We start from the raw sequence: 13,356 nt of genomic DNA on the forward strand, positions 1-13,356 counted from the left end.
TATATATATATATGAATATTACTCAGCTATCAAAAAGTATGAAATCTTGCCAGTTGCAATGATGTGGATGGAGCTAGAGTATATTGTGCTAAGTGAAATTAGTCAGAAAAAGACAAAATACCATATGATTTCATTCATATGTGGATTTAAGAAGCAAAAAGATGAACATCGTGGAAGAAAATAAAAGAGAGGGAGGCAAACCATAAGAGACTCTTGACTATATAAAACAAGCAGGGTCGCTAGAGGGGAATTGTGCAGGGGATAGGCTGAATCAGTAATGGGTATGGGGGGGTGGCGCTTGTGATGAGCGCTGGGTGTTATAAGTGATGAATCACTGAATTCTACTCCTGAAACCAATTTTGTACTTTTTGTTAACTAAAATTTAAATAAAAACTTGAAACACACACACACACACACACACACACCTCTAAAGAGGAAAGAATCAGTACTTCGAAAGACAATGTTTCTTTATGATTTGTTATGATAAATGATTCAGAAATGATTTCAAATATAGCATGATCTGTATTCCAAGCTGGGGGAAATACACCTATGTGGTAATTAAGTATTTATTATTTATGGTTAGAAATGAAATATCATCAATTGTTGAGATACATGTATGTGTGTTGACAATATTTTTATTTTTACTTTACTAGTACAGTATAATACAGTGCAAATATGCAAATCTATGTTCTTTCCCATTAACTGTATGGGAAGATGTAAAGATGTATGGGATTTCATTCTTAAGATTGTATAGTGTTGGTCTCAATAAATCTCCTATCAGATGGCTATTAAAGTAAGGGTTTCTAAAGATAATGTATATTAAAATTTGTAAAAAGTTAGGAAAAGCCTGGGTAAATAACTCTAAGCATTCTGAAAAATAACCAAAAGAGGATGTTTGATAGTGCTGATAATAGCACAGCTCTGCATATGCTAAAAAAATAAAAATGTACATTTTAAAAGGCAAATTTTATAGTGTGTGAATTATATCTTAAGAAATATGATAATCATACAAATAATTTTAAAAGTGTAAACTGTATTCTGAACACTTTCACTTTAACTATCATACACTACATTCTACCTTAGTCTGCATTCAATTCCAATGAAAGCCACCACCAACATGATGTCACAGAGATAAAACCATGTTTCCATCCTTCTTTCTCAAGTGCTCATCATATCATTCTTATTCCCTTTGTAACACAGAGGTAATGAATGTGCCCTCCCCTATTTCTTAGTAAATCTGCTTATTTTAGCTAATATGAATTGATTTACATTTTGGAATTTAGATTCCATATGATTAAAGTTACTACAGTGGGCACAATATTTTTCAAAACTGTTAATTATTGAAGGAAACTGAAGATAATTCTTATAAGAAACTATTACTGGGGAGCCTGAGTGGCTCAGTCAGTTTAGCGTCTGACTTCAGCTCAGGTCATGATCCCACAGTTCGTGGGTTGGAGCCCCGCCTGGAGCCCTGTGCTGACAGCTCAGAGCCTGGATCCTACTTTAGATTCTGTGTTTCTCTCTCTCTGTCCCTCCCCCATCCATGCTCTCTCTCTCTCTCTCTCTCTGTCTCTCTCTCTCAAAATTAAATAAATTTAAAAAAATATTTTTTTTAAAAAAATTAAAAAAGAACCCATTACTGTTATATATAAGTGAGTTTGTTGGAATGGGATGAAAATAGGTGATACTAGTTATTGAAATTGTTTTACAAAGAATGTATAAACTTGTGCTGATTTCCAAGTCTGCAATGATTGATTTACTCTTCTTAATTTAACATAAATTACAGAGGAATAAAAATCAGGTGAAGAAATTATTTCTAGGGAAAAAAATCTATGAAAAAACAGTATCATATGTATAGCCCAGTATAATTCATTAATTCATTTGCTTTCTGAATTTAGTTCAGGTTTATAATAAGGCTACGTACATAGAGTAAAAACCAAACTCCCAGGCCCACATTGCACAAAATTTCAATCAACCTTATAGGTATAGATTTATGATCTTAATTTATTTTTCTTTCCAGACCATAGCAAAAAATCATATTCAACATCAATTTGCAGATATATTTTGTCCTTTTATGATGTATTTGAACTTTATTATATTTGTAATTTTGATTCTCTAAAAATTTATCATTTTCCCAGGAATTTCTAGCTTTCTTCTTTCTATCCAGCTTCCTGGCATACACAGTATCAAAGCTTTACAAAGTAAGGAAATGTTCTTATTTATCATTTTTTAAAGTAAAATCAAAGAGAAATTTGAAAAATAAAGTCATTATATATTTACTGCTAGAATTAGATGCAGAAATATTTTCCATTGTGAAAAACATATGAATATTTATTTCATTAATATATGTAAAATTGAGTGGTAAATTATTTTTTTATTCACAGAAACTATTACTTCCTGTGTGCTAATATTAATTATAATACCAGTCATGTATTTACATATTTGAGTTTAATCTAAGTTTAGAGAGTTATTAGAAATAATTTTATTATATTTCAAGTGTATCTCAAATCTTTTGAGTGTGCTTTATTGCATTAGCACAAGACAATTTATATATATATATCTAAATATATATAAATATATATATATTTTATATATTATAAATTTATATATATTATAAATAAAATGTAATAAAATATATATATATTATATATATATAAATATATATATATTTAATGTTTATTTATTTTTGAGACTGAGAGAGACAGAGCATGAACGGGGGAGGGTCAAAGAGAGAGGGAGACACAGAATCCAAAACAGACTCCAGGCTCTGAGCTGTCAGCACAGAGCCTGACGCAGTGCTCAAACTCACAGACCACGAGATCATGACCTGAGCTGAAGTTGGACGTTTACCGGTTGAACCACCCAGGCGCTCCAACAATTTAAATTTTATTGGCATATGAACACATGCTTTAAGTTCATCATAGGAATCTGGGCCATAAACCAAATTAACTCATCAGACAATGGTATGATAATAAGCCCCAGGTGTCAGCCCATTATTTAAAAAAATACTATAAAATTGACTATTTGTAAGATTTTGTATTCTTCATAATGGTAATTCATGATTAATGACCCATAATTTCTGTAACTATTAAAAATTTCACAACTTACTATGATCAGAGATGTTCTCAAAATCATCAAACCCTAAAAGGTTTAGTTAACTAACATTTGTATAGCTTTTATTTTTCATGGAAGTGGCAGAAGGAAGAACTAATATTGAATTGAGACTCCAATATCTTTTAAGAATAATCCTAAGTGTTTTCATCTGCGCTTACTTTGTCATTTAATTTTCAGAATAGTTAATTGAGGTTGGTACTGTTACACCCATTTTTCAAATGAAGAAATGAAATAATAAATTTCTCTAAGGTCACAGAACTCATAGTAGAACCTAGGCCCATGTGCTCCTAGATTCTTTCACAGACAACCATTTAATTGAAAATATCTAGATTTCCGGTCATACTCAGAAGCAGGATTCCCACCTGTAGCTGATTCGGTTGGTGGTGGCAGGCGGTGTGAGGTTTCTTAACACTGCTCCTGGCGGATCCAGTCAGTGGCCAGCATGTATAACAGAAACAATAACAAGCTGCCCAGCAACTTGCCGCAGTTACAGAATCTGATCAAGTGGGATCCGCCGGCCTACATCGAGGAGTTTCTACAGCAGTATAATCACTACAAATCCAATGTGGAGATTTTCAAATTACAACCAAATAAACCCAGCAAAGAATTGGCAGAGCTGGTGATGTTTATGACACAGATTGGTCACTGCTATCCAGAACATTTAAGTAAATTTCCTCAAGAGCTGAAAGATCTTCTTTCCTACAATCACACTGTCTTGGATCCAGATCTTCGAATGACATTTTGCAAAGCTTTGATCTTGCTGAGAAACAAGAATCTCATCAATCCATCAAGTTTGCTAGAACTCTTCTTTGAACTTCTGCGTTGCCATGATAAGCTTCTGCAAAAGACTTTATACACACATATTGTCACTGATATCAAGAATATAAATGCAAAACACAAGAACAATAAAGTGAACATAGTGTTGCAGAATTTAATGTATACCATGTTAAGAGATGGCAATGCAACTGCAGCCAAGATATCTTTGGATGTGATGATTCAACTCTACAGAAGAAACATCTGAAATGATGCCAAAACTGTCAATGCGATAACCGTGTGTTTCTCTAAGGTCACTAAGATATTAGTTGCTGCTTTGACATTTTTCCTTGGAAAAGATGAAGAAGAGAAACAAAACAGCGACTCAGAGTCTGAGGATGAAGGACCAACAGCAAGAGATCTGCTAGTGCAATATGACACAGGGAAAAAAAGTTCCAAAAAACAAGAAAAAGTTGGAAAAGCTTATGAAAGTTATTAAGAAACAAAAAAAGAAGAAAAAACCAGAGATGTTTAACTTTTCAGCTATTCATTTGATTCACGATCCCCAAGGTTTTGCAGAAAAACTACTAATGCAGCTAGAGAGCTCTAAGGAGAGGTTTGAGGTGAAAATGATGCTCATGAACCTTATCTCCAGATTGGTGGGAATTCACAAGCTTTTTCTCTTCAACTTCTATCCCTTTGTGCAAAGATTTCTGCAGCCCCACCAAAGAGAGGTAACAAAGATTCTTCTGTTTGCTGCCCAAGCATCTCATCACTTAGTACCCCCAGAGATCATTCAGTCATTGCTCATGACTGTGGCCAACAATTTTGTCACCGACAAGAACTCTGGGGAGGTCATGACAGTAGGAATCAATGCTATAAAAGAGATAACAGCTCGATGTCCTCTAGCCATGACTGAAGAACTTCTCCAAGACCTGGCTCAGTATAAAACACACAAAGATAAGAATGTGATGTTGTCTGCTAGAACTTTGATTCAGCTCTTCCGAACACTGAATCTTCAGATGTTGCAAAAGAAATTCCGGGGTAAGCCTACAGAGGCCTCCATAGAAGCAATAGTGAAAGAATATGGAGAATTGGATGCTAAAGATTACATTCCAGGAGCAGAAGTTCTAGAAGTTGAAAAAGAAGAGAATGCTGAAAATGATGAAGATGTGGGAGACCACCAGTCTCAGTGGGGAGGCAGATGCTGATGGTGAGTGGGTTGATGTGCACCACTCTTCTGATGAAGAACAGCAAGAAATCTCCAAGAAGCTCAACAGCATGCCCATGGACGAGCGGAGAGCCAAAGCTACGGCCATTAGCACTAGACGAGTTTTAACTCAGGAAGACTTCCAAAAAATCCGCATGGCCCAAATGAGGAAAGAACTTGACGCTGCACCAGGGAAGGCCCAAAAGAGGAAACACATTGAAGTAGATAGTGATGAGGAGCCCAGGGGTGAGTTACTTTCTCTTCGGGACATTGAACGCCTTCATAAAATACCAAAGTCTGACAAGGAGACAAAACTAGCAACGACAATGGCTGGGAAGACAGACCGAAAATAATTTGTGAGGAAGAAAACCAAAATGAACCCATTTTCTAGTTCCACAAATAAAGAGAAGAAAAAACAGAAGAACTTCATGATGGTGCAGTATAGCCATAATGTCCGGTCAAAGAACAAGCGTTCCTTCTGAGAAAAGCAGCTGGCACTACGAGATGCACATTTGAAAAAGAGAAAAAGAATGAAGTAACCTCCAAACAAGTTTTCCATTACAAGAAAAATGCTACATTTGTATCGTTATTTTGAAAATTAATCAAGAATGATTGTTTACATTAAAAAGTACCAAAGTAAAAAAAAAAAAAAAAAGAAAAAAAAAGAAAATATCTAATCTTTCAATTGCTATGAGGATAATTTGAAGTGTATCAAAATCTTATATGAATGCTTCTTTAGTTCCTAAATCATTTATAAGTTGTAAATTTGGTTTAAGTTTATCTCTTTATATCCTTTTTGGATCCAGAAATAAAACAGTGTAATTTGACAAGGAATGAGCAGGATTAGCATTGTTGTCATTCCCTGATTTTATAATATTTTTAAGCAATTTTATCTATGGAAGTGGTCCATGGGAGTAATATATGCCCAATTCACCATATTTTGTGGGAATCCAATGAGATACTTCATATGAATACTTTTGCTGTATCTTTGAAAGCCTCATCAGTAAAAAATTTCTTTATTTTTCCAAGTTTAAGGTAGTCATTGTTTCTTCTTGAAAAAATTCAAGGGATTAAGTAGTAAGCTCGATGTTATTTTTGACTTAGACTTTGAAACTGAAAGCAAAACAAAACAAAAATTCCTTAGCAAAAACAGTTGCTCAAGAGAAATGATCAGAATGTATAGATATGTATTTCAGGGGAAGGGAATTTGCCTTTCAATGAAAATGAAATATTTGCTATGTGGGTATCAAGAGTACTGGTATTTCAAACGCTTTTAATTTTCTGTTCTAGAAAAAGGGAAGTGGAAATTTTAAAGTAGTCATCACATCAGCTTTTCCTAGAAGAAAGCAACTATGAGGAGCAAATAGACCTACAGGGATATGTTGGCATAAGATGTCCTGATAAATATGCCTGAATAAAATTTGAGCTAGGTTTCTTTATTTTACTTTGATTCATACTGCCACTTAATACTTATCAATTTACATAGTATGGGGTTTTTTCATTACAATGTTTATGTTAGAAAAAGACCAATTTAAGAAGTATCGCTTAACATTCAATTTAAAATTGTATTTTTACATAGAAAGTCATTATTAAAACAAACCAGACTCTGGAAAGTTGTCTATAAGAGAACCCTGGAATGTAAGAGAGTCTTTGAATCTTCTGTTGAAGCATATATGGGTTATTCGACATGTTAGCAAATGTCATGTTATTTTTGCTGAATATATTTCTATGAGTTATATTTTGGGCTTTCCATAAGTACCATGCTAGCAATTATTTAAATTGATATTTATGTATTTAGATTGAATATTTAAATTTTGTTTTTCTATTCTAAAATTAAACTCCTTGAAGTTCTTTGATTTTTTACTTATAGAGATATAACACATGCATAGGAATTGAATATTATTCATTTATATGAAAAGGGTTTATTCTTTTATGTTTAGAATGATAACATAATTCATTCTGCATTCATATACATTTATATTGTCATAGTACATTTATGACCTTATACTTCATTCTGTGCAGTTATGGCTTGAGATGTAGATCATACTAGGATTCAATAGGTAAGTTTTCCAACAAAATGGACAGTGAAGTGACAAAGAAAGCATGATATTCTGTTATGTAATAATGATTTCATTTTAGAAATTAGCACAAATTAAAGGAAAATATGAATATCTACAAGGGGATTTCTATGGGGTGGACTGGCATTCATAATTATAGAGATGGTTTAGGAGTCCTCTGTTTTGAATCATATTGAAGGGTCCTTGTCTACTCTTTATAATGAGTTTTCTTTTTGTCCTGACTGTAGTTGATAGTTGGTCTTTATGGCTACTAAATAGCACAGAATCCTGTCATAGTTTTCTACATATTACTAAAAATACCATATAATAACAGCAAAAACACTGCAGTGAATCCAACTGCCTTTAGCATTAGCCAACTGATATTAAAGAAAGTTTTATTTGACACTTGGGAATTGCGTTATCTTAATATCTTTCAGGTATTTCAAGATATCCTTCAAGTTATACCAATCTTTTATTTTATTATTGCACTGGAACTAAAAGCTCCAAAAACACAAAATAAATAAATAACATTAATGGTGCTTACCTCATTTATCAAAAGACCAATGTAGTACAATATATATAAATGTCCTCCATACCCTGATTACCTCTCAATGTAAAGATCTTGAAAAAAATATTTAAAATAAAAATTATGGCTTTATTTTGTTCTATGTGCCATCAGGTAAAATAAAAAGAATTCTATAGGGAGTGAGATAGTTTCTGTGTCTTAAATGACCATTTAAGTGTAGGACATTTTAGTTATAAACTTTTCAAAGGGACTATTAATGTACAAACTATTTTTTGTCCTTTTAAAAATCTAACTTTAAAAATAAATAAATAAATAAATAAATAGTAAAAATCTAACTTTTTTGGGGTTCTGGGTGGCTCAGATTGTTAAGCAACTGATCCTTGGTTTCAGCTTAGGTCATGATCTCACAGTTTGTGAGTTTGAACCCTGTGTCAGGCTCTGCAGCTAGCAGCATGGAGCTTTCTTGGGATTCTGTGTCTCCCTCTCTCTCTGCCCCTCCTCCACTCTTGTTGTCCTTGTCTCTCTCAAAACTAAATACACTTAAAAAATAATTTAAAAATTTTAAAAATATAACTTTATTTCACTATAATTTACACCATAAAATGCACAGATTCTGTTTGTATAGGCATATGTTCTGACAAATGTGTACATTCATGTAACCATCACCACAATCAAGTTACAGAATATTTTCCATCAAACCAAATAGTTCCCTCATGCCCCTTGTAGTGGGTCTTTTCTTATTCCTGTCTCATACAACTACTGATATGCTTTTTGTCACTCTAGGTTAGTTTTGCCCATTCTACAATTTCATATAAATGAAATTACACAGTAATTATGTTTGTGATTGCATAATAATTCAGGAACTTAATTAGCTCTAAATTGATGTGTGCAGTAATGTTTATAAAGGGAAATTACTCTTGAGGATTAGTTATAATGTGAACCCCTAATAGTTGAAGATATTTGATATGTTAAATTTCATTTTTTGTGCTGTGTATGAAATTCTAGTAACACTACTGGTTAACAAAGACTGAGGATTTAATGTAAGGTACAAGTCTATCCAAAGTTCCAAACTGAATAAACCTTCAGTACTCTACTTTGCATTGAAGTCTCTGTAGCATTAACATATCCATTGTAAATAGTCCAGTAGCACTTTTGTACTGAAGTACAAAAACTATTTTTGTGGGTTTTATGTCTGTTGTTACACTTAATACTAAAATTGAAAAATTATAAGTGTACTATATATTCAAAGACAAATATTGATATACTATGAATTTTCAAGAACTATACCAAACATTGAATTAAAGATTGATATAAGCATACTTAATATTTTTTTTTAATTTTTAAATTATTTTTAGAAAGAGGGCATGAGTGGGAAGAAGGGCAGAGGGAGAGAGAGAATCCTAAGCAGGCTCCACGCTCAGCATGGAGGCTAACAGAGGGCTTGGTCCCACAACCCTGAGATCATGACCTGAACTGAAGTCAAGGGTCAGATGTTCAACCAACTGAGCCACCCAGGTACCTCTAAGCATACTTAATATTAAATGCAGATGCTATCATGGAAGATATATGGGAGAATTACTGAGTATGAAATTTTTCAAAGGGGTAAGTTTATCTTTTTCTGACTGACTTATTTCGCTTAGTATAATATACTCTAGCTCCATCCATGTTGTAAACAGGAAGATTTCATTCTTTTTGATGGCTGAGTGATGTTCCACTATCTTTATCTCACATCTTCTTTTTCCATTTATCAATCAATGGACGTTTTGGCTCTTTCCATAATTTGGCTATTGTTGATAATGCTACTATAAACATCAGGGTGCTTGTGCCTCTTTAAATTAGTATATTTTTGAGGATTCATGGAGGAAAGGTGGGAGGGTATGGGCTAAATGGGTGATTAAGGAGGACACTTGTGATGAGTACTGCGTGTTATATGTAAGTGACTAATCACTAAATTCTATTCCTGAAACCAATATTACACTATATGTTTACTAACTAGAATTTATTTTTTTTTATTTTTTAACGTTTATTTATTTTTTTGAGACAGAGAGAGACAGAGCATGAATGGGGGAGGGTCAGAGAGAGAGGGAGACACAGAATCCGAAACAGGCTCCAGGCTCCGAGCTGTCGGCACAGATCCTGGTGGGGGGGCTTGAACTCACAGGCAATGAGATCATGACCTGAGCCGAAGTCAGACGCTCAACCAACTAAGCCACCCAGGCACCCTAGAATTTAAATAAAAACTTGAAACAAAGAAAAAATGACTAAATTTGACCTGAGAAGAAAGATTAAATCTTAAACATTCTTAAAGCCTGCAGAATACATTCTCTCTCTTTTTTTTCTTCAGTAAATGCATTAAGGCTATCATGACGAATAATAGATACGCTATCTATCTATCTATCTATCTATATATATATTCATTCTTATAAAAAGAAGATAGTCTCTCTTCAAAAGAATCAATTTTTTGTATTCAATGAAAGTATTGGAATATATATGAACTTAAATCATATTCTGTTCTTAGAAACACATTATCATTTTAAATAAAAAGGCAATTATTCAACCCACCTAATTCAATTTCACCTTCCTAGAGCACTTACATTTCAGTCCTTAACTGCAACTTATTGAGAAATTCATTTAATAGTTCTCAACCCTGGCTGCATGTTAGAATTACCTGAGTAGCTTTTAGAAAATACTGGTATCCAGGCCCCACAGTCAGATATTCTGATTTATGTCTCAAGGTCAGACCTAGGCATTGTTATTTAAAAAAACATTCCTAGGTGATTCAGATGTCTAGCCAAAGTTGAGAAACAATGGACTAGATGATATTTAGTTCCCCTAAAAATTTTGTGATCTTTGCACACAGAGAAGGAAACCATCAACAAAACAAAAAGGCAATCTACTGAATGGAAGGAGATATTTGCAAATGATATATTCAATAAGAAGCTAATATCCAAACTATATAAAGAATAAGTCAACAATAAAAAAACAAACAAAACTCTAAATAATCCAATTAAAATTGGCAGACAACCTGAATAGACATTTTTTCCAAAGTAGATATTCAGATGACCAACAGACACATGGGGAGCGGTTCATTGTCAGTAATTATCAGGGAAATACAAATCATAATCACAATGAAATGTCACCTTATACCAGCTAGAATGGTATATATATATATATATATATATATATATATAAAGGAAATAACAAGTGTTTGTGAGGATGTGGAGAAAGAGAAACCCTTGTTCACTATTGCTGGCAATGTAAATTGGTGCAGCCACTGTGGAAACCAATAGGGAAGTTCCTTAAAAATTAAAAATAAAAATAAAATAAAAATACCATATAATCTAGTAATTTCACTACTGGGTTTTTACCCAGAAAATGACACCAGTAATTTGAAAAGATTTATGGACTCCTATGTTTATTGCAGCATTATTTACAATAGCCAAGATATGGAAACAACCCATGTCCATCAGTAGATGAACATATAAAGACGTTGTGGTGTATGTGCGTGTGTGTGTGTGTGTGTATGTGTGTGTGTGTATGATGGATGGAATATTACTCACTATAAAAAAGAATGAGATATTGCCAATTGCAACAACATGGATAGACCTGAAAAGTATTATGCTAAGTGAAATGACAGAAAGAGAAAAATAAATACCATAGGATTTCACTTATAGACAGAAGCTAAGAAAAAAACAAATAAACAACCATTAGAAACATACTCTTAAATACAGAGAATAAACTGATAGTTTTCAGAGGGGAGAGAGGTGGGAGATGGGCAAAATGGATGAAGGGGAATGGGAGATACAAGCTTCCAGTTATGGAATGAATAAGTCATGGGGATAAATGATACAGCAAGGGAATATGTCAATAGAATCGCAATAGCATTATATAGTGACAGATGGTAGTTATACTTTTTTGTGAGCATAGCATAATATATAAACTTGTTGAATCACTATGTGGTATGCTTCAAACTAATGTAACATTGTGTGTCACCTATGCCACAATTTTAATAATGAACAAACAATCATGTGAAAACAGACCTGTAATACAGAGAATAAACTGGTGGTTACCAGAAGAGAGGAGAGTGAGGGGATAGGCAAAATATATGAAGGGGAATAGGAAGTGCAAGCTTCTAGTTATAGAATAAATAAGTCATGGCCATAAGAGGTATAGCATAGAGAATATAGTCAGTGGTATTGTAGGAGCATTGCATGGTGACAAATGGTAGCTACACTTGTGGTGAGCACATCATAATGTATACAGTTGTGGGATCACTATGTTGTACACCTGAAACTAATGTAACATTGTTGGTCATATATACTTCAATAAAAACAAATTTTAAATAAATAAGTAAAATATACTTGCTTATGTCATTGTAACACATAATGTATAGCAAATTATCAGTTAACTATTAGCTTTCTGAGTGTAGAAACCAATTACCTTTTTTTGTAATTCACAGTAATGTTCACAGTGCCCTACATGTATGGGGACCTTATAAAAGTGATTGTTAAAATAAAATATGCCCTTCAAATTTTTTGGTCCTAAATTTGTTTCACTAGTGATTAGGAAAATTATTTTATGTATTAAAAAAATGTAGAGGAGTTGACAGAGTTTATACTTTGAACTTGCCTTCATACCATTCTCTTTGTGCTTAAAACAGTGATCCTCAACTTTATTGGAATTTCCTGTGTATATTAAAAGATAATGATATAGGGGCACCTGGGTGTCTCAGTCGGTTAACTGTCCAACTTCTGCTCAGGTTGTGATTTTGTGGTTTGTGAGTTTCAGCCCCACATTGGGCTCTCTGCTGTCAGCATGGAGCCTGCTTCAGATCCTCCGTTCAGTTCTCTCTCTGCCCCTGCCCTTCTTGTGCTCTCTCTCTCTCTCTCTCTCAAAAATAAAAATAAAAATAAAAAACAGATAATGATAGTCCCTCAGTCATCTAATGTGTAGCCACAGATGAGAATCACTAATCTAGTGACTCTAACAAGCCTCAATGATGTTTCTTTTGTCACCCTGGTGGGCTTAGAGTAAAAAAAAAAAAAAAGGTACAGTACATGTACAGAAAAAGTACATATCCACATTTCTCAGATCTCTATTTCTATAATATTATAAGAAGAGTAGTAGACACAATAAGAAGATATGGATCCACTTGAGCTTTGACAATTATTTAACCTTTCCGAGCATTAGTTTCTACATTTTTTAATATTAGAAAGAAGAAATAATTTTGCTGTGATAGACAATGTAAAACATTTCCTAAGATGCTGCTGAATTACACAGTATTGATTATCAGATGATATTTTAGACTAACTTAGAAAATATTTAGAAGAAAGGAACAACCTATGATGGATCATGTTGTTTGGAAATAGTATGTGCTGATGCTTCACAAAGGCCATGGTTCCAGTTCTGACTCTATCATTTGACATCCATGAACCATTCACTAAAACTCTCTGGACTTGTTTAAAGAGTTAAAGTAATAACCTATTCTGCCTCCTTCAGGAGTTTGTTCTTATCATTAAATTCAATTATGTATGAGAAAGTGTATTCACATATCTTATGTTAATATTATTACTATCAGACAAAGCTTGGATATTTTAAAAGCTATTGGTCTCTACTTCTGCTTTTTCAGAGTCACCTATCTGAATATTTACTTAGAAAGAGAATACTTAAATATTTACGTTTATTTATTTTGAGAG

The 13,356-nt window shown here is 33.3% G+C and overlaps 1 pseudogene; it reads left to right on the forward strand.

Moving 5' to 3' along the window:
• Positions 1-3,460: 3,460 nt before the first annotated feature.
• LOC125931810 (protein SDA1 homolog) lies at positions 3,461-5,701 on the forward strand (annotated as a pseudogene).
• The last annotated feature ends 7,655 nt before the right edge of the window (positions 5,702-13,356 follow it).

Source organism: Panthera uncia, chromosome X, assembly GCF_023721935.1.
Source record: "Panthera uncia isolate 11264 chromosome X, Puncia_PCG_1.0, whole genome shotgun sequence".
In the NCBI taxonomy this organism is placed as follows: Eukaryota; Metazoa; Chordata; class Mammalia; order Carnivora; family Felidae; genus Panthera; species Panthera uncia.